Genomic DNA, 23084 nt, shown 5'->3' on the forward strand with positions numbered 1-23084 from the left:
GGAATACAGCCTATAGTTTATAATAACTATAAATGGAATATAACCTTTAAAAATTGTGAGCTACTGTATTGCACATCTGTAACATATAATATTGTACAGCAACTGTACTTCAACTAAAAAAGAAAGAAAGAAAGAAAGAAAATTCCGTCACAGATTCCAAAGTCAAAAGGCCTCTGGTTAAAATGTCACCAGAAAAGTGACTAACAAATAAGGCAACAAAGGACGTGGAAATGCACGTGTCCTATATGTGCTACAGGAAAAGCACTGCCCACCTTACTCTCATTTTAACAGCACTTTCTGTGAACCCCAGCCGACAACTACCTGGAGGGAGAGATGGGGAGAGAAAAACGCTCATCCCTGAGGCTAACGGCTTTCCTCCCAGCTATCCTACTGTATATTAGGAGTGTGAAATGATCCCTTAGCTTCTCAATCATCTCGTTCTGTGATGAGCCCCTGGGTGCTGAGTCACATTTCATTGGCAGTCAGTCACAGGCTGAATACAGAGTACCTCTAGTTTGTTCAGTACCTCACGGGTCACTGAGAAAGAATAGGGCCTGAGGACAAACTCCACTGGTCCGATCACCCAGGTCCAGCTGCGTGATCACAGGCTATAACACTTGGCCAAGAACTCATATGTCATGGAGTGAGAATTGTGCACAAGCCCTTACACTAGGGTTTTGTGTTTTTGAGAAAGATGCTGAGCTTGACTGTGTTTATCAAGGAATGTGGAAACCAAGAGGAGGGGCTGAGTTAAAGAGAATTCTAGGCAAACCAAACCCCTGAGGTTGGCAGTGAATAGCCCAATGGTCAGAAAGAATGTGAAGGGACCCAGTTCTATGTGAAAAATTTCTTGGTTTTTGTGTTCTCCTTGAAAACCTTCATCGCTGGAATGTTTGATATCAATGTGTTCTGGTCTAAAAAGAGAAGTAGAGAACTTCAAAGGAAGTATTTCAGAAGCAAGAGGAGAGAAGGGAGGGAGGGAGGCAGATTTGGAAATATTAATAGGGAAAAGGAGGGAAATGGTGCATCCTGTAATTATTTTTATAAGAAAGGCAGCTAATAAGAGTTCCAGGGTAGAATTTCTATTTCTTCAATTCGTTCAAAGTGATTGAGACTCTTGGATCTGGGGGACCAAGACTTTTCTGTAGGAGACTTCATTTAAATGCCTCTTTCCAAAGAAAACACACATCTTACCAAGATATACAATCTATGTGTAGCTTCACTGTGCTGCTGGAAACTCGGCCCCACGGATTGATTCTTCTTTACCGAGAATCACTGTGTCCTCGTTTACCCCTCTAAAAGCTAGTTTGATGGACTTGCAGTTGAGTGAAGCAAGTCTTTCAGAGCAAAGAGGCAGCTGCTGCTGTCTGGCCGGCTGCTAATGAAAGGCTTATGCAGCAGTCTCTGTGAACCATGCAGGCAATGCTCCTGCCGGATCCTAAGAAACCAACCTTTTGAGGAACATTGTGTTAAGGAATGTCTGGAATGTTTTTAGTCCCGAGAGTTCCCAGGTAGCCTATATGGTCCACAATGAAGAATGAGCAAAGCAGTGTTACAATGTTCAGCAAGACCGATTCAGATCAGAGAGCGATCAGGGAAAAAAACCCATTAAGATGAGGCGTAAGATTGACTCTTCTCAACCATTAAATGCAGTTTCAGAATTTCTTTCTGAATTGCAGCTGCATCACACAGACCATCTACTATAGTCCCAGGCTAATGAGAGGGTAGGTGCTAAATAGGCTTTAAATTTTAAACTAAAAATGTAGCAACTACATGTAAATTTTTTTCATACCATTTAGCTTAGTACATGAGTGAGTGAACACTGTTAAAACACCAGCATAACTGCACCCTTGATTTACACTATTAACAATGGTTATTCATAGGATGGGAAGTTCTACTAATTATATTTTAAAGGTTTTAAATATATTTAAAGGTTTTAAAATTTTTATATATAGGTAAGTGTTTGTATGCACATACACATACATGTATATGAATATATTTTGCCTGAATACCTCTTTTTTTATTAGAACTGTAAATCTGCTAAGGCTGAGCTGAGGACACTGCTTCAGTAAAGATATTTAGCATTTAAAATAATATTTAGTGTGTAGAGTAACATAGTCTTTTTTTTACGTTTTATTTTGGACATTCTCTATCTTAAGATTTCTCAAACTTTCTGTCTGCATTCTACAGTAAGAAGTACATTTAAAATTTTTGATTCAGCACACTCACATATGTTTATTATGCTATATATATATATATATAAAAGTATGTATATGAAACAAAACCTACCCTTTCAAAGTGTGATGCACTCTGATATTTTTCTGTTCTACTTTTTCATTTGTATAAAATATCATCATGACTCATTTTATTAATTTTCCTATGCACTAATGGGTCATGACCTGGAATTTGAGAAACATTTTTACCTGGCCTTTTAAGTAATTTCATAATGCTATTAAGGAAAATAAAATGTTATAATGAAATAATGTGGATATCCATTTGACATGATTCAAGGAAATACATGAGTGCTAATGAAAGAACTCTATCTTTGACTTAAGCTAATTATGATCATTATTGTTATGTTATCATATTCTGGAGAATATTAACTTTTAAAAAATGAGAATAGTCATGTAATCTCTTTCTTCGTTTAAAATAACATTTACACAACCTTTCAAATTTAATTAAGCCATTTCCTTTCTTTAGCCATCCCATCTCCAAGACCCCCAAATTTTTTAAGGGAAAGACAAGGATATTTAACAGAATACAAAAATTAAGAGTAAAATTCTAGGTTTTACCATAGCAGACTTCTACTAGCTCACTTCAGAATCATCAAAAGGCCATATGCAGCATGAGGATAAATGCAGAATCAGGTTCTGGGCACTCGATGGCTCCTTAGAACTGATGGTAAATTTAACCTCTGAAGATAAGATCAGACATGAATTACCAAAAAAGAGTAATTATTAGAGAAACTTTGTGGTGACTCCATCTGTGTAAATGGAGAATCACTCTGTCGTGTGAATGATTCCCCAATACAGAGCTCTGTATTGATGGGCTGGTCGGAACGCTGTAAGCTGAAGACATCAAGAAGCCTTTTTTTTTTTTTTTTTTTTTTTTTTTTTGCGGTACGCAGGCCTCTCACTGTTGTGGCCTCTTCCGTTGCGGAGCACAGGCTCCGGACGCGCAGGCTCAGTGGCCATGGCTCACGGGCCCAGCCGCTCCGCGGCATGTGGGATCTTCCCGGACCGGGGCACGAACCCGTGTCCCCTGCATTGGCAGGCGGACTCAACCACTGCGCCACCAGGGAAGTCCAAGAAGTCTATTTTTGAAACGACTGTGTATTTCACCTTGACGTACCTGATTTGTAAAATTATTTTTTGCATATTGAATGAATTAAAATGGACCTGACTTGTCCTTTTTCTCGATGCTGCCTACAGAGTTCACAAATTGGTGCTGAACGATAGGTATTTTAAAGCCCCAAAGACCACAGTGTGGATTCCCTGGACAGCAGGACAGATAGAATGTTTGGATAAGAGTGACCCTTTGAGAACTGCCTACAGGACAGGACCTCTTCTCAGTGACAGGTGGGGTGGAAACACTGTACAACTTCTTCCCCACCAGAGCAGGGAATTTTGACTACACAGTGCTCAACATGTCCTCCTGGCCCCCGTCCCCACCCGTTTTCTTCCCAGCTTCCCTGGCTCATCCACCACCATGCTCACCACGCCTGGCTGCACCTGCCTGCCGACTTCCGCCTCCCTTGCTAGATTCCAAGTTGCTGAGGGAAGGCAGGGAGTCAACCTTGTCCACCACTGCCTCCTCAAACTAGCACAGTGAACTGGGCACATTTGGGGAGCACCCACAATCATGTGTTGAGGGAAAGAACAGATAAGTGAACAAATTTTTAATTAATCACCCATTTAACTTGTAGCCCCCTTCAAGAGTCAACCTTCTCGATACACCTGGCCCAGTAGGAGGCAAGTGCCAAGCCCCCTCCACCAAGGCCAGCAGGGAACCCACTTCCAGGGGGCCTGCAGCCAGCATCTAAATTACAGTTACAGCTCCATGAGAGTCACCCTGGAAGTCTCAGAGCAGGTGGAAACCACTGACCCAAGCATCTGGAAAGTCCAGAAGCAGCAGAAGTGGTGGCACTCAGGGGCTGAAAGAAAAATTCAGATGTCATTTTTGCCTCATCTTCCTCCAAACTGTTTGCAGCGAGTATTTCACTGCTAAAATGAGAGGCAGGAAGGTAGTAGCTTACAGGTAAATTGCTATGGACAGCGTTGTCTGAGGTATATAATATGCTTTCCATACATTTGTTCAATGCAGGTACAAAGTGGGATAATCCAGTCTCTAAACACTTAGTCCAGGTATTATTAGGAAGGAACACCTGAACCAGGTGGACATGCATGGCATTTGCAGTCACTATCCTATTAGTTGGAACCAGATGAAACTGTCATTTTGATAGGTCAAAGGTGGTCAAATAGCAGCAGTTTCATATAGTTCAACCCATCACAGGTTTAAATGCACCACTTCACTGCTAGAAACAAGTCCAGGCTGAATCCTGCTGATACTAAGAAAGCCTGGTTGGTGTATCGGGCCGCTAGCAGCCTTTTGGGAGAACTAAGGACTGACGTGAACACGAAGGATGCACAATTGCCCTAGGTCAGTTGTTCTAAAGTGTATTCTAGGGCACCCCAGTTCCACAGGACGCTTCTGAAGAAAGAAGAAAAGGACTGATTTATGAAATGCTGCAAACGGTATTCCTTTCCTAAAGTTTCAAAATTCATATTAAAATATCACATTCACAGATCAGAGAATCTGAAGGGTTCTACAATCAAAACATCACTTAACCATGTTGAATTCAGGACATTCCAAATTTATTTGACGAGTGAAACCGTACATAAAGGTGACGCCTACTATCACAGTTAACAGTTTGGGATTAGCCGGACTTCTGCCCATGATCCAGGCACGTCTCGCCTCTCCCAACCCTGGCTCCTTAGGCCTGAATCAGTTCAGGTTCATATTTACCCTGAACTAGACAGAGGCCCCCGACAGCGGTTTATTTCCACTTCTCCCCACTGTTCCCAAACAGCCAGAAAAAGGCAGAAGCTCAGGATACTCCATGTCAATACACAAGTTGCTTTCTACTGATTTTATATGCCGTTTGCGCAAGTCTCACCATGCCATCAACCTAGCATTTATGTATTTTAGTGAATAATATTAATAGAGACTTAGGGAATAATCATACCTGCCATGGTATATCTGCCATGTACTTTTCACACTGTACTATGCTTCGTGTTTTCCATACCTGTCATGTACATTACATCGCTCACAATGAGCTGAGGAAGTAGGTATTTTTGTTCCCACTCTATAGACAATCTTTAGTGTCAAAGATATTTTGTGGCCTAAAGTCCACAGCTGCGATTTAATAACACCACTTCCTATGCTCCCTCTGCCACATTAATAAGAGTTGACACGTATATAGTGCTTACTCCAAGCCAGCCGCCAAGTTTTAACTCATTTAAATCATTATAAACCAATGAAGGTACCATTACTATCCCCATTTGACAACTGGGGAAACAGAAGAAGTTAACCAATCCACCTAAAGTCTTATGGCTAAAAAGAGGCAGGGCTGGAATTCAGACTAAGGCTGATTATTGTTTGGTTCTACAATAAGGAAATCCATTTAACTATGTTTAACCCAGGACTTTCCAAACTTGTTTGACTAGGGAATCATTTTTTGCAGGTCATGCCTACTACTATAGTTAACACTTTGAGAGAACACAGTTTGGGAATCACAGGACCACCCCTCTCCCCTTGATCCAGGCACCTCTAGCCTCTCCAAACCCAGGGTCCATGCCCTTTACCATTACACTCTCTCGGCCTCTTAGAGATCCCAGAGTCTCCATTTACATATCTCACTAAGTCTCCTGGCTGTAGAGGCTAGATGTCAAAAACTGTCCATTTACTCTCTTAATTCTCTCTAAAACCCTTATAATGTAACCAAATCAATATAGCACATTTGTAAAGGTTAATATAAAATAAATTATTTTAGAATATAAAGTGACTTTTGTCTCCAATGTCCCTATAGAGAAAAACAATCTTTTGTGTTTTGAGTAACTAAGAATACTAAACAACCTCGAAGTCTCTAATGCTATGAAGCCACAAATTGCAGTGTGAACATCAAATCATTCTATTAAGGCAATGTAAAAGAACTGAGTTCAATATAAGTCACCTTCAGTCTCACCACCGTTGGGATGGATAAAATCTAACATTTATTGGGTGTTTATTATGGGCCAGGCACTCTGCCACATGCTTTTCATAGACTATCTTATTTCACAACAACTCTCTGAGATAGATGCTGTTGTTATTCCCCTCCTACTCCCTGAAGCAAAACCCAAGGCGCTAGGAGTTAAGTTGCCCAAGATCACACAGCTATCTAGCAAATGGTGGGACCAAGAGGTGAAGAGGGGAACCTGGATTTTACACGTCCCCAGCCATTGTAGATACTAACTCTGGCTGCACAGAGCAAAGCCAAATATGAGCCCCCAGGTTCTAACAAAGGGATCATTTACTTTTTGCAAGCCCCACATTAAAAGGTACATGACATCTACTAAATGGTTACCCTTGGGGAACCTTCAAAACTGTCAACTGGAAATAAGATTCCAGAGGGGGAAACCCTAAAACCTTTCATTGCTCCAAGATGATATGTTGGTTTGGCAGGTCTGGCTCGTCTTAAAAGGAAGGGTTTTTTTGAAGGTATAACTGAATAATATGGCATTAAAGAAACATGATTCGAGTTCTCATGCTTACAAAATCATAGTTGTCATTTCTAGGTTTGCTGAAGACTGTTTTGCAATCTCTTACTAAGTTGGCGAAAACCAATACTGTACACACTTAGGTACATCTGCCCTTTTCTTCCCTTCACCAAAGAACTTCATAGGGTTTTTAGTATTTTTAGTGACTCAAAGCACTCAAAACAAGGATTGTTTTTCTCTGTATGGACATTAGAGGAAAAAGTCAGTTTATGTTCTAAAATAATTTATCTTACATTAACTTTTGCAAATGTGCCGCATTGATTTGGTTATTTTTAAAGGTTTAAGACAATCAAGACTGCATTAAGAAAGTGTTGAAAAACCTAAAATAACTGGAGACTCAGGCAGTTTATTGTTTTCTTTAAAATCAACCATAGATGGATTTCAAGGAGGTACAAGAGATGAAAACGGAAGGTAAAAATGATCATTTGGGCTTCCCTGGTGGCGCAGTGGTTAAGAATCCGCCTGCCAATGCAAGGGACACGGGTTCGAGCCCTGGTCTGGGAGGATCCCACATGCCACGGAGCAACTAGTCCTGTGTGCCATAACTACTGAGCCTGTGCTCTAGAGCTGGTGAGCCATAACTACTGGACCTGCATGCCTCAACTACTGAAGCCCGCATGCCTAGAGCTTGTGCTCCGCAACAAGAGAAGCCACTGCAATGAGAAGTCCGCGCACCATAACCAAGAGTAGCTCCCGCTCGCCGCAACTGGAGAAAGCCCGCACAGCAACGAAGACCCAACATAGCCAAAAATAAATAAATAAATTTATTATTTAAAAAAAAAATGAGGGGCTTCCCTGGTGGCGCAGTGCTTGAGAGTCCGCCTGCCGATGCAGGGGACACGGGTTCGTGCCCCGGTCCGGGAAGATCCCACATGCTGCGGAGCGGCTGGGCCCGTGAGCCATGGCCGCAGAGCCTGCGCGTCCAGAGCCTGTGCTCCGTAACGGGAGAGGCCACAACACTGAGAGGCCCGCGTACCGCAAAAAAAAAAAAAAAAAAAAAAAAAGATCATTTAATGAGGCATAGAGGTGGTCTTGGGAATTTACACCTAAAGAAAATCTCTAAATCAAAAAACCATGGAATAAATAATCCCGGGAGGCAGTACAGAATGGGGTTAAGAAAAAGCTCAGAGTCCCACAGCCTGGGTTCACTCATTAGGTATGTGACCTTGTGCAAGATACCCATTCTCCCTGTACTAAGTGCCTTCCTCCCTAAATGAGGTTGTTCACAAGACCTACTTCGTAAGGTTGCTTGCTGTGAAAATTCAATAAGATAATTTATAAAAGCCCTAAGGACAATATCTGATAAGTGCTCAACAACTGCCAGCTATTAAAGCAGTTGTCTCGATCACTGCAGAACACAGGAAGGGGTGTGGAGAAGTTAAGTGAAAAGGTAAATTAAAACAAAACAAGAATAAGCCTAGGTCTACTGCTGAGACCTCATGGTAGAACTGACACATCGTGGGTGCTCAGTCAATAGTGAATGATTGACTCAATCTATCAATCAGTGAATGAACCAAGGAATGGAGTCTCAGGAAGAAAAGCTTGCTTGCAAAAAAGCTAATTCTTTGCCTTCTGCGGGCCTTTTGATCCCTCCTAATCCATCCATAAGAGAGAAGTTATCCACCCTAATTCAGAATAGTCTTTCTATTGCTCATGCAGTAACTCAGTTCAGTGCAGTAAAGTTTAAACTTTTTCCAAAACCACACTAACATATATGCTAGAACACACCAAATTTATAAGCAAAAACTCTAAGTGACCTTAACGTCATGACAGGAGAAAAAAGATGTTCAAAGATGAAGTTATATTTAACACACCCTTTATTTCTGTCTAAATAGTGTGATTTAAAATGAATGAATGTTGTGTGGAAAAAAAAGTTATATAAGTATCTATATTTAGATATATAGTTTTTTTTTTTTTTTATGAAAAGATAACAATAAACGAAAAGGGAGTGTGCTGAACAAGAGAGTGAGAAAGGAAAGCCAGGGATACTGCTTATTTCCCTCCCACTGGGAGACGGATCATTATTCTATGTTCCTTCAATCCAGTTATTTACCTTCAGAAATTACTTTTGGCTTCTTTTCACTTCTGAAACGGGACCAGAATCACAAACACATTCGACAACAATATGTTCCTCTTGCGTAAATGTCTCTTCTAGGCCACATACATAATTAAAATCCTGTTGACTCAGGAATAACGTCTCAGAACTGAATGTCCAAACTCTGTAACTTGCTTCCTTTTCTAACCAGACAGTACTGCTGCCAAAAAGCTTCTGGGCCCTCTGCCTCTTTTCTCCACGTATAATTATTATACATTATATAGCATATACTTTATTTGCCAAAGCCTTCCAGAAAAGCTTCCTGTGACTACTTATTTGAACTTTGTTGTATATACATGTGACCAAAAACACAGTGTACCAAAGCAGAAGAAAAAAAGGAGGTGGGTGGGAGTGGATGTGCTTAGCAATTCTTATTTTCCATGGAAATGAGATGAAAGTCTTAAGGCAAAGCAATATATATATACACATAGCTTATAAAGCAAAATTCACTTAAGGTGAAAGAATATTTTAAAAATTAACGATGCCATATTATAACACAAATCCTTGGTTTCCAATATTTGAAATGAGGAAATCGACTTTAAAAAGTCTTCAAAGTATATATGAGGCATAAAATAAAGCACTTTGGCTTTCCTTCACCTTTGGGCAGCACCAGATTTAAACCAGACATGAAAATCTATCCTATTTTTAACAACCTCTAGAGGAAGAGGTTGCACAATGTTTCTTAGGAAGTTGTTCCAATATTCCTCCCAGTCTTAAAACTCTTACATTCTAACCTAAATCCCTCACGCTCTAGTTTCAGCCCATTTCCTTTTGTTCAGCCTTAGCATGGTTGAAGAGCCAACATTATGAGAATATTCTCAATACTGTGTTTTGTTTTTTTTTTTTCAGCCCACAGTTGCCTGGATCTCTCCTATTTCTTCAAAAATATTTAGATATGATATTGGCCTTTTTTCAGTTTTCTGAAAGTTCTCCTGTCTACAAATTTTCAGGAAGACATATCCATATTTTAAAGGCTTTTAAGCTACAAGGAATTGCAGAGTTTAGTATAGCTAGTTAAAATTATTTTTACCAGGTAGTTCCCTACTTATGCTCATTTTTCTGTAGCATTCTAAAACTTATTTCAGAAAAGAAGTGATCATCAAACTTTGGTGTACCTCAGAAAATTAATGAAGCTTCTTAAAAATAAGATGCCCAACTCTTGACCCAGACTCAGTAAATTATAATCTTTAAGGCCCTGCCATCCTTCAATTATTCTCATTCAAAAGTCTTAATTTGGTTAACAAGAAATTTATCAAGCCCATTATTAAAAATGGAAATAAAAACAAAAAAACACACTAAAAAAATGTGTTGTCTTCTTCCTTGATAAAGTCAGTTCTGCTTTTGCACTTAAAACTGACACATTAACAGAATCAGGTATTTGGTGCTGTACTGAAGTTCGACATCACAATCCCCATTAGCAGGAAAATCAAAACCAAACCTAATCCGTGCCTACAAGTTTCCCACACTAGAACTAATTCACTGCCAACAGGCTCTTGATGTATAATACATTATCACATGAAAATGTGATTATGAAAAATATGAGACTGCCACTGCCTGCAAGTATGTAATGCATTCAACATAAGTTATGCAGCAACTTTCAAAATTTAAGCTGGTTTCTGAGGATATAAGCCCGTTCAAAGGACCCTGAGTGGCAAGGTAAAGAAAGAACTAATTACTGTACAAAATGACATAGAAACAGAAACGTCAATACAGTGCAAGAGCTGAGGAGGAGTTGGAAGGTTCTATGTGAGAGGCAAGAGCATCTTTTCCAGGAAATTTTAAGGTGAATGAGGGTAGGTCTGTGCTTAGATCCTAAACCATGTGGTATTGTTATTATTAGTGTTGGATTGCTGCAAAAGGGGAACACCAGGGGCCTGCCTCAATGATTTGCCCAGGTGGGCTTGGTTTCATTTCTTTCTCTGATATTCTTAAGCATCAGTGTTGGATTACCCAAAGGGGCTGCCTCAGATAGTCTGTGCTCTGCATTTCCCCACAAGCACACAGGCAAGAGGGGAAAGAAAAACACTAAAGCAACCATAGAAATGCAGGTGAAAAGGAAAGGGCTGAGAAATTGCTGCACTAGGAAAGAAGTGAAAGTAGCCAAAAGACGGCAGCCAAATGCTGAGATATTCAAAGACAACTCAGGTGTGCAAAGAAAGAGGTATCTCCTGTGATAAGAACTTTTAAGATCTATTCTCTTGGCAACTCCCAAATATACAATACAATATTGTTAACTATAGTCACCACGCTGTACTTTATACACACAAATGTCTAATCATTATGTTGTACACCTGAAACTAATATAATGTTATATGTCAGTTATATCTCAATTAAAAAATAAAGAGGTATCTGTTTGTACCAATTTGTCCATGAATGTGTGCCCATGGGATCAATTATACTTAGCACTGTTGACTAACTTTTCTCTTTGGATTCAGGATCACAGTCCTTTTTTTGATTTTTTTAATAAATTTTTATTGGAGTATAGTGGATTTGTAATGTTGTGTTAGTTTTCTGCTGTACAGCAAAGTGAATCAGTTATACATATACACATATCCACACTTTTTCAGATTCTATTCCCATATAGGTCATTACAGAGTATTGAGTAGAGTTCCCTGTGCTATACAGTATGTTCTTATTAGTTATCTATTTTATATATAGTGGTGTGTATATGTCAATCCCAATTTCCCAATTTATCCCTCTCCCTGCTTTCCTGCTTGGTAACCATAAACCTATGTTTTCCTCTAAGAGTTTTATAGTATCCAGTCTTCTGTTTAGGTCTTTAATGCATTTTGAGCTTATTTTTGTGTATGGTGTTAGAGAATGTTCTAATTTCATTCTTTTACATGTAGCTGTCCAGTTTTCCCAGCGCCACTTATTGAAGAGACTGTCTTTTCCCCATTGTACATTCTTGCCTCCTTTGTCATAGATTAGGTGACCATAGGTGCATGGGTTTATCTCTGGACTTTCTATCCTGTTCCATTGATCTATATTTCTGTTTTTGTGTCAGTACCATACTCTTTTGATTACTGTAGCTTTGGAGTATAGTCTGAATTCAGGGAGCCTGATTCCTCCAGCTCCATTTTTCTTTCTTAAGACTGCTTTGGCTATTCAGGGTCTTTTGTGTTTCCACACAAATTGTGAAATTTTTTGTTTTTGTTTTGTGAAAAATGCTATCGGTAATTTGATAGGGATTGCATTGGATCTGTAGTGGGCATAGAGGGAACATACCTCAACATAGTCCTTTTCTAGTTCTTCTCCAAACTTCTTTCTCTGGTTCCTCTGTTTTATTTTCCATGAATTGTCTACATGTTGTTTTTCTCTAGAGTTTCCATCCTTAATTCTTTTCTCTTTTCCCTCTATATTCCCTTTATTTAAAAATCTTATGTGCATCCATGGCTTCAAGTATCACTTATGAAAATGACCCTAAACATCAGATTCCACAGGTGAAGGGTTCAGTCCTACAAGATTGCCCACCCCCACCCCTGCCACTTCAGTCTCAAGTCACAAGTCCACACTATAGATTAGCGGTTCCGGTGACCCTCTCCTTGGACTCCAGACACCAGTTACAAGCCCGTGTTTTTACCTGTAGTTCTGACCATCCAGCTATATATCAGAGTTTCCTACGACCTCCTCCTTTAGCTCGATTAATTTTCTAGATTGGCTAACAGAACTCAGAGTAACATTTTACTTACTAGATTACCAATATATTATAAAAGGAGGTAACTCAGGAGTAGTCAGTTAGAAGAGCTGCATAGGTATGGGGAGAGGGCATGGAGCTTCCATGCCTTCTCTTAGTGCACCACTTTCCCTAATTTCCATGTGTTCACCATCCCAGAAGCTCTCTGAACCCTGTCCTCTTGGGTTCTTATGGAGGCATCAGTACGTAATCGTGATTAATTAAATTATTGGCTACGGGTGATTGATTCAACCTCCAGGCCCTTTCCCCTCTTTGGAGGTCAGGGGTGGGACTGAAAGTTCCAACCTTCTAATCACATGGTTGGTTCTCCTGGCAACTGGCCCTCAACCTTAGTGAGACCCAAAAGTCACTTCATTATCATAACATGAGACACCTTTGTCACTCTCAACACAGAAAATTCCAAGGGTTTGTGGAGCAGTGAGTCAGGAACTGTGGATGAAGATCAAATATATATGAGAAATAGGTTTTGATTATCTGAATGACCAAATACATATTTTTCTTATAAATCACAATATCACATCCCATATCTTCTATTTCTGCTAATAGTACAATCCTCTCCCATCACATCTGCTTCTCCCTTTGCTGCACATCATTGCTTAGCAAGTCCTACTGATGGCATCTCCAAGACAAGGCACAGGTCACATTCACTCTCACTAGTTCTCCCCTAGATTAGCCCTTCACTAACGCTTGCCTAGACTATTATAATAGTGTCCCAGATGGGTTCCTCTCTAAACTGATTCTTAAAATTATTGGCAGGTGATTTGGATGCCACAATTTGATTGATCTCCTCTCTCCTTTTTGAAATCCTTCTGTACTTCTCCATTGCCTATCAAAGTTAGTTCAACCCTATTTTTAAAAAATAGTAAAATTTGTTGAGCACACTATGTGACCAGTGGTACACACATATCATTTTACTTATTTCCCCAAGAAGCCTATAGGAGAGGACCTTCAAGATGGTAGAGGAGTAAGACGTGGAGATCACCTTCCTCCCCACAAATACATCTACATGTGGAACAACTCCTACAGAACACCTACTGAACACTGGCAGAAGACCTCAGACTTCCCAAAAGGCAAGAAACTCTCCACATACCTGGGTAGGGCAAAAGATAAAAGAAAAAACAGAGACAAAAGAATAGGGACAGGACCCGCACCTTTGGAAGGGAGCTGTGAAGGAGGAAAAGTTTCCACACACTAGGAAGCCCCTTCACTGGCAGAGATGGGGGTGGGCAGCGGAGTGGGGGAGCTTCAGAGCCATGGAGGAGAGTGCAGCAACAGGGCTGCAGAGGGCAAAGCAGAGAGATTCCTGCGTGGAGGATCGGTGGTGACCAACACTCACCAGCCTGAGAGGCTTGTCTGCTCACCCGCCGGGGCGGGTGTGGGCTGGGAGCTGAGGCTCGGGCTTCTGAGGTCAGATCCCAGGGAGAGGACTGGGGTTGGCTGTGTGAACACAGCCTGAAGGGGGCTAGTGTGCCACAGCTAGCTGGGAGGGAGTCCGGGAAAATGTCTGGACCTGCCTAAGAGGCAAGAGACCATTGTTTTGGGGTACACGAGGAGAGGGGATTCAGGGCACCACCTAAACGAGCTCCAGAGATGGGCACAAGCCGTGGCTATCAGCACAGACCCCAGAGATAGGCATGAGATGCTAAGGCTGCTGCTGCAGCCACCAAGAAGCCTGTGTGCAAGCACAGGTCACTATCTACACCTCGCCTCCCGGGAGCCTGTGCAGTCCGTCACTGCCAGGGTCCCGTGATCCAGGGACAACTTCCCCGGGAGAACACACGGTGCACCTCAGGCTGTTGCAACGTCATGCTGGCCTCTGACGCCGCAGGCTCGCCCCACATTCCATAGCCCTCCCTCCCCCCGGCCTGAGTGAGCCAGAGCCCCCTAATCAGCCGCTCCTTTAACCCCCTCTTGTCTGGGCGAAGAATAGATGCCAGAGGCTGACCTACATACACAGGTGGGGCCAAATCCAAAGCTGAACCCCAGGAGCTGTTCGGACAAAGAAGAGAAAGGGAAATTTCTCCATGCAGCCTCAGAAGCAGTGGATTAAATCTCCACAATCAACTTGACATACCCTGCATCTGTGGAATACATGAATAGACAAGGAATCATCCCAAAATTGAAGCAGTGGACTTTGGGAGCAACTGTAGACTTGGGGTTTCCTGTATGCGACTGACTAGTTTCTGATTTATATGTTTATCTTAGTTTAGCTTTTAGCACTTGTTATCATTGCTGGATTTGTTTATTGGTTTCTTTGCTCTCTTCTTTTTTTTTTATTACTTTTTAAATTTTTTATTTTAATAACTTTATTTTATTTTATTTTTCTTTCTTTCTTTCTTTCTTTTCTCCCTTTTCTTCGAAGCCATGTGGCTGACAGGGTCTTGTTACTCTGGCCCGGTGTCAGGCCTGAGCTTCTGAGGTGGGAGAGCCAAGTTCAGGACACTGGACCACCAGAGACTTCCTGGCCCCACGTAATGTCAATTGGTGAGAGCTCTCCCAGAGATCTCCTTCTCAACGTTAAGAACCAGCTCCACTCAACGACCAGCAAGCTCCAGTGCTGGACACCCCATGCTAAACAACTAGCAAGACAGGAACACAACCCCACCCATTAAAATGGGTGCTAAAATGGATGATTTTAGGCACCCATTAGCAGAGAAACTGCCTAAAATCATACTAAGTTCACAGACACCCCAAAACACACCACAAGATGTGGTCCTGCCCACCAGAAAGACAAGATCCAGCCTCATCCAGCAGAACACAGGCACAAGTCCCCTCCAGCAGGAAGCCTACAGAAATCACTGAACCAACCTTACCCACTTGGGGCAGACACCAAAAACTACGGGAACTATGAACCTGCAGCCTGCGAAAAGGAGACGCCTAACACAGTAAGTTAAGCAAAATAAGAAGACAGAAACACACAGCAGATGAAGGAGCAAGGTAAAAACCCACCAGACCAAACAAATGAAGAGGAAACAAGCAGTCTACCTGAAAAAGAACTCAGAGTAATGATAGTAAAGATGATGCAAAATCTTGGAAATAGAATGGAGAAAATACAAGAAACGTTTAACAAGGACCTAGAAGAACTGAAGAGCAAACAAACAATGATGAACAACGCAATAAATGAAATTAAAAATTCTCTAAAAGGAATCAATAGCAGAATAACTGAGGCAGAAGAATGGATAAGTGACCTGGAAGATAAAATAGTGGAAATAACTACTGCAGAGCAGAATAAAGAAAAAACAATGAAAAGAAGTTAGGACAGTCTCAGAGACGTCTGGAACAACATTAAATGTACCAACATTTATAGGGGTCCCAGAAGAAGAAGAGAAAAAGAAAGGGACTGAGAAAATATTTGAAGAGATTATAGTTGAAAACTTCCCTAATATAGGAAAGGAAAGAGTCAATCAAGTCCAGGAAGTGCAGAGTCCCAAACAGGATAAATCCAAGAAACACATCAAGGCACATATTAATCAAACTATCAAAAATTAAATGCAAAGAAAAAAATATTAAAAACAGTAAGGGAAAATCAACAAATAACATATAAGGGAATCCCCATAAAGTTAACAGCTGATCTTTCAGCAGAAGCTCTGCAAGCCAGAAGGGACTGGCAGGACATATTTAAAGTGATGAAAGGGAAAAACCTACAGCCAAGATTACTCTACCCAGCAAGGATCTCATTCAGATTCGACAGAGAAATTAAAACCTTTACAGCCAAGCAAAAGCTAAGAGAATTGAGCACCACCAAACCAGCTTTACAACAAATGCTAAAGGAGCTTCTCTAGGCAGGAAACACAAGAGAAGGAAAAGACCTACAATAACAAACCCAAAACAATTAAGAAAATGGTAATAGGAACATACATATTGATAATTACCTTAATTGTAAATGGATTAAATGCTCCAACCAAAAGACATAGACTGGCTGAATGGATACAAAAACAAGACCCATATATATGTTGTCTACAAGGGACCCACATGAGACCTAGGAACACATACAGACTGAAAGTGAGGGGATGGAAAAAGATATTCCATGCAAATGGAAATCAAAAGAAAGATGAAGTAGCAATTCTCATATCAGACAAAATAGACTTTAAAATAAAGACTGTTACAAGAGACAAAGAAAGACACTACATAATGATCAAGGAATCAATCCAAGAAGAAGGTATAACAATTGTAAATATTTATGCACCCAACATAGGAGCACCTCAATGCATAAGGCAAATGCTAACAGCCATAAAAGGGGAAATTGACAGTAACACAATAATGGTAGGGGATTTTAACACCACACTTTCACCAATGGATGGATCAACCAAAATGAAAATAAATAGAGAAACACAAGCTTTAAATGACACATTAAACAAGATGGATTTAATTGACATTTATAGGACATTCTATCCAAAAACAACAGGATATACTTTCTTCTCAAGTGCTCATGGAACATTCTTCAGGAGAGCTCATATCTTGGGTCACAAATCAAGCCTTGGTAAATTTAACAAAATTGAAGTTGTATCAAGTATCTTTTCTGACCACAACGCCATGAGACTAGATATCAATTACAGGGAAAAAAAACTGTAAAAAATACAAACACATGGAGGCTAAACAATACACTACTAAATAACCAAGAGACCACTGAAGAAATCAAAGAGGAAATCAAAAAATACCTAGAAACAAATGACAATGAAAACACAACGGCCCAAAACCTATGGGATGCAGCAAAAGCAGTTCTAAGAGGGAAGTTTTTAGCGATACAATCCTACCTCAAGAAACAAGAAAAATCTCAAATAAACAACCTAACCTTACACCTAAAGCAATTAGAGAAAGAAGAACAAAATAACCCCAAAGTCAGCAGAAGGAAAGAAATCATAAAGATCAGATCAGAAATAAATGAAAAAGAAATGAAGGAAATGACAGCAAAGTTCAATAAAACTAAAAGCTGGTTCTTTGAGAAGATAAACAAAATTGATAAACCATTAGCCAGACTCATCAAGAAAAAAAGGGAGAAGACTCAAATCAACAGAATTAGAAATGAAAATGGAGAAGTAACAACTGACAATGCAGAAATACAAAGGATTGTGAGAGATTACTACAAGCAATTATATACCAATAAAATGGACAAACTGGAAGAAATGGACAAATTCTTAGAAAAGCACAACCTTCCGAGACTGAACCAGGAAGAAATAGAAAATATGAACAGAGCAATCACAAGCACTGAAATTGAAACTATGATTCAAAATCTTCCAACAAACAAAAGCCCAGGACCAGATGGATTCACAGGCAAATTCTATCAAACATTTAAAGAAGAGCTAACACTTAGCCTTCTCAAACTCTTCCAAAATATAGCAGAGGGAGAAACACTCCCAAACTCATTCTACGAGGGCACCATCACCCTGATACCAAATCAAACAAAGATGTTACAAAAAAAGAAATCTACAGGCCAATATCACTGATGAACATAGATGCAAAAATCCTCAACAAAATACTAGCAAACAGAATCCAGCAGCACATTAAAAGGATCATACATAAAAATAGAACTACCATACGATGCAGCAATCCCCCTACTGGGCATATACCCTGAGAAAACCATAATTCAAAAACAGTCATGTACCACAATGTTCATTGCAGCTCTATTTACACTAACCAGGACATGAAAGCAACCTAAGTGTCCATTGACAGATGAATGGATAAAGAAGATGTGGCACATGTATGCGATGGAATATTACTCAGCCATGAAAAGAAACGAAATTGAGTTACTTATAGTAAGGTGGATGGACCTAGAGTCTCTCATACAGAGTGAAGTAAGTCAGAAAGAGAAAAACAAATACCACATGCTAGGACATATATGTGGAATCTAAAAAAAAAAGTGTTCTGAAGAACCTAGGGGCAGGACAGGAGTAAAGACGCAGATGTAGAGAATGGACGAGGACACGGGGAGGGGGAAGGGTAAGCTGAGACGAAGTGAGAGAGTGGAATGGACATATATACACTACCAAATGTAAAACAGATAGCTAGTGTGAAGGTGCTGCATAGCACAGGGAGATCAGCTCAGTGCTTTGTGACCACCTAGAGGGGTGGGATAGGGAGTGCGGGAGTGAGACGCAAGAGGGAGGGAATATGGGGATATATGTATATGTATAGCTGATTCACTTTGTTATACAGCAGCAACTAACACAACAATGTAAAGCAATTAGACTCCAATAAAGATTTTTTAAAAAAAGCCTATAGGGCTTCCCTGGTGGCGCAGTGGTTGAGAGTCCGACTGCCGATGCAGGGAACACGGGTTCGTGCCCCGGTCCGGGAAGATCCCACATGCTGCGCAGCGGCTGGGCCCGTGAGCCATGGCCGCTGAGCCTGCGCGTCCGGAGCCTGTGCTCTGCGGCGAGAGAGGCCACAACAGTGAGAGGCCCATGAACCGCAAAAAAAAAAAAAAAAAAAAAAAAGCCTATAAAGTGGGAGTTTGTGTGTGAAATAATTACAAATATAAAATATTAAACTATTTCCATCACTTGTGGAAATATCACTGATTCAGTAACCTTTTTTAGGGAATAAAGAAATATTACACTAAATATACATATTGACTGTAAGATTTTTCTTGATTTCAAAGACATTAAAATAAGGAAGAAAAATGTGAATCTTACAAACAAGGGAATACAATAACTTTCCATTTTAAACCAAGTCAATGTTCTTTCTAATATACTATATTCATCTTTCCTTTGACCTAGGGTTCACTTTTTTGTGTCTTATTTTCCTCTCTTGTCCTCGTGCTCGTCACATTTACCCAGTCTTGCGTCTTGGCCTTGATTTCTCCTATACCAGGAGTACCTGGTCCTCCTTACTACACTTGTTCAAAGACAGCTACACCTCCACACCGGGCTCAAACACACCCTCCTTCGTTAACTCTTTTCTGATTCCCCAAATGAAAATGACCTCTTATTCCTCTGAACTATCGTACATTTTGCACTCTGACATGAAACTACTCTTGGTGTCTTGTGATAGGGTTATGTATATTCCATCTCTTCACTAGAGGGTACGTTTCTTTGAGGGGCAACTGTAACCGATACATCTTTGCACAACTACCGCCAGTGCCCTTCTCCTGTCCCCACTATAAAGTTTAGCAACTCCTCGCATATAATAAGCTCTTAAGCCTATTCATCAACTGGATGGCTAATTAGAACTCATTTAGTGATTTTCCTCTATCATTCATTATGACCAAATGAAGACCGATGGTCCCCAAGCACGTTGCCGCTCCTCGGCGAAGAATCAAGGTGCAGGGCTTCAAGAAAAGTTCATTCTCTTGCCACAATCAAGTCACAACCTGATGGGACTACACACCTGCACTTTTCCTCAGTGATAGCCTTTTCATTTCTCCAAGAATAAAACTCTTTTTGAAGGAGGCTCTCTAGAACTTAGGCTAAGCCAACCTTCCTTTTAAAAATATAAAATCCTTCTAAGCAACAAACAGAAGAAACGCCCTGTGTGCTAAAGTGGAAATTTTTTATCATCTCGTTCTTAGTATTTCCTGGAGGGGAAACCTAAATATTTCTTGGCCTTGGCCCTTGCCCTAGTATTTCATAGGAAAGTGTTGCCTTAAAAAAAGAAAAGTATTTCACAGACATTCGTTTGTACTCATTATGTCTCAGACATTAGTAAACGATGTGGTATAGATCTTTGTTTGTTCTTTTGTTTATGCTTTACAGGATACAGCAGAATCCTGTGATGACCTACTGTACTACTAAAACTCTTCATCACAGTGGTAGAGCTTGAAAAAATTTTAAACTTTTTCTCATTTAGCTCTTAAAACAACTCATTGATGTAGGTATTGATATACATATTTTACGAATGAATCAACAGAGAATCCTTCGAGAATCCTTTCAGAATCACTAAAGAATCCTTTCACCCAAGGTCATATAGCTAATAAATGGCAGAGGTTGGGTTTGAATCCAGATCTCTTTACTCCAGGACCTGAACTTTGTTCATAATTCTACAAGGAAGCTCATACAAGAAACCGGTGTTTTCAAATGAGACTATTTATGGAAAAGTCTGACAAACTGCTACTGTGTCATGACCTTTGAAAAGAAACCAAGAGTGAACAATCCTAAAAGCTTACATATTGGACATGCAAGAATCTGTGTCATTTAGAAGTGTTAAAATGTTCCCTCGGCCCATTACTGCTTAGATTCTGAGGAAATCAGAATCCTCTACCCTCTCAATCCTCCTAAGTTCTATTTCCAGCTATCTGACTTGGAATTCTATCACAAGAAAACAGGTGGTTTATGTCACCTCATATCTCAATTTCTGAAAACCTTCCAACACCATAAACTCAGGTAAATCGTGATAATATGTGAGGATCTGAACCTAGATCAAGTGTTCCAACCGTTTTAAGGAAACAGCCCTCTGTCTAACCATCCCCTCAGCTCACATACTGATTTATGAAAAGCCACCCACAAACATGGGGAAAATGACGGCACCACTACTCAGGCCCCTCACCAAGTCTAACACCAAAATACACTTGCCCACATGTGCTCTCAGCCATCCTCCATTCCCTCTCCACCATGGTTGGTATTGTTATTTGGCCAATAATTGTTAAAGATGAAATAGAGAAACACAGGTTTTCAGACCACAGCAGGCGATCTTTGAAATAAACCTATGTTGGTTGATTAACACAGGGTGAAATCACAAAAATTTATAAAATATATGTTTAATCTTTATAATGACTGTGAATGAAAAATGTTGCTGCCTTATCAGTGAGTGTTGCAGCCATCAAGCCACTACAGCTGCCCCAACAGTGAGCCCTGAGGGAACTCAGGATGGAGACAAAGAGGATACTGGCCCTAGACAGCTAAGGTGCATATTAAAGGGATGTTTTCAGTGAGCCCAGACTCTCGCATCTTCCCACACATAGAAGAGTGCTAAATTCACTGAGTTGAAATATCTGGTTTTCTTTATTTAACAGTAATCTTTTGATGTTCCAACTACCTGGTCTTTGTTGCAAAAACTCCCATATAGCCTGGCTCTTCCCTTATCTCTGCAGAGCACTCCCTCAGAGCTATTCTGAGAGGCTGCCTCCTGAGCTTGAAGTCCTCAGAAAGTCCACCAAATAAAACAGAATTCTCGACTTTTAGGTTGTGCATCTTTTTTTCAGATGACATGACCTTGAGAGGTAGGCATAATTATTCCCACTTTACAAATGATGATACTGAGGCTCAGCACGGTTAAATAACTCACCCAAGTCATACAGTCAGAAAGTGGTGGATCCAAACTCTATGTCTTCCTTCAAAGTCTATGCTGTTACTGATTCTACCACATTGCTTCTCAGATCTATTTTTGTGTGATATTAATAGGTAGATGCAGTCCAGTATAATATATCACCAGATTATCCTCACAAGGAACCAGTAAATGTGCTAACAAAAGACGACCCTCCTCTCTGGAATTACTCTTAATTAAATTCTTAGTCACAACTATCTATGTACATGTCTAACACATTTGAACCTTAAAAACAATAGCAAGAAGAAAACAACAGCAACAGTTCCAACATTCTATTGTTTTGAAGAAAACAACAACTACAGTATACAAAAGATACTCTGAGATCTACCTGGATGGTAGGCTTCCCCCAGACCAGTATGAGGCAGACTTGTCCATCATGCACACAGAAAAGAAGCAACTGTTTCTAAAACTGTCTTCCATCAATTCCTGTGGTTCTGGGCCATTGACCAATGTCAGAAAGTTGATCACTTCAAGAAAACATACCCACAGCTGCATGCTCTCTGGTATCTGGTAATTCCTGGAATGGTTTAGGCAAGTTAAGGAAACTCTTAAGAAAGGAGAAACATAGCACTTAAACTGGCATGGAGAAAATGGATAATGGCAGGTATAGTTGTTCTGTGTGGGCGTATGGTGCCATCTTTGTACAACAGTACTTGTTTATACTATACATAAAGTAGATAAGCAACAAGGATTTACCGTATAGCACAGGGAATAATACCTGATATTTGTAATAACATATAATGAAATATAATCCGCAAAAAAATACTGAATCCCTATGCTGTACACCTGAAACTATTGCAAAATTGTAAACAACTATACTTCAATAAAAAAGAATACTTGTTTAAGTAATTATTTGAATATCTTAATATTTTATTAATATAAAATCCTCTGATATTATGGATTTTATCCATATACATCTATAAAAGTGGGACTGAAAATGAAAAAACAAATACTGATCCTATTGATAAGGATAGAGCTTATAAATTTAATACAACTACAGTGAAGATAGAAAACAGTAGCCAAGCTAAAAGCAGAAAACCTTTGTCAAACCTTTGTCTCAGTTGCTGGATGGTTGGACTTCAGCCAGCACTCCATGTATCCAGTGGTGAAGGGAAAGAATTAAATGAAAGAGCTCAGACAAAATGCTAGAAATACAAGTTAAAAACTATCTCTGAAAACCAGATATATTCAGGGACTTTATGGCACTTTTAGTTCTTTG

The sequence above is a fragment of the Stenella coeruleoalba genome (assembly GCF_951394435.1).
Source record: "Stenella coeruleoalba genome assembly, chromosome: 1".
Classification (NCBI taxonomy): domain Eukaryota; kingdom Metazoa; phylum Chordata; class Mammalia; order Artiodactyla; family Delphinidae; genus Stenella; species Stenella coeruleoalba.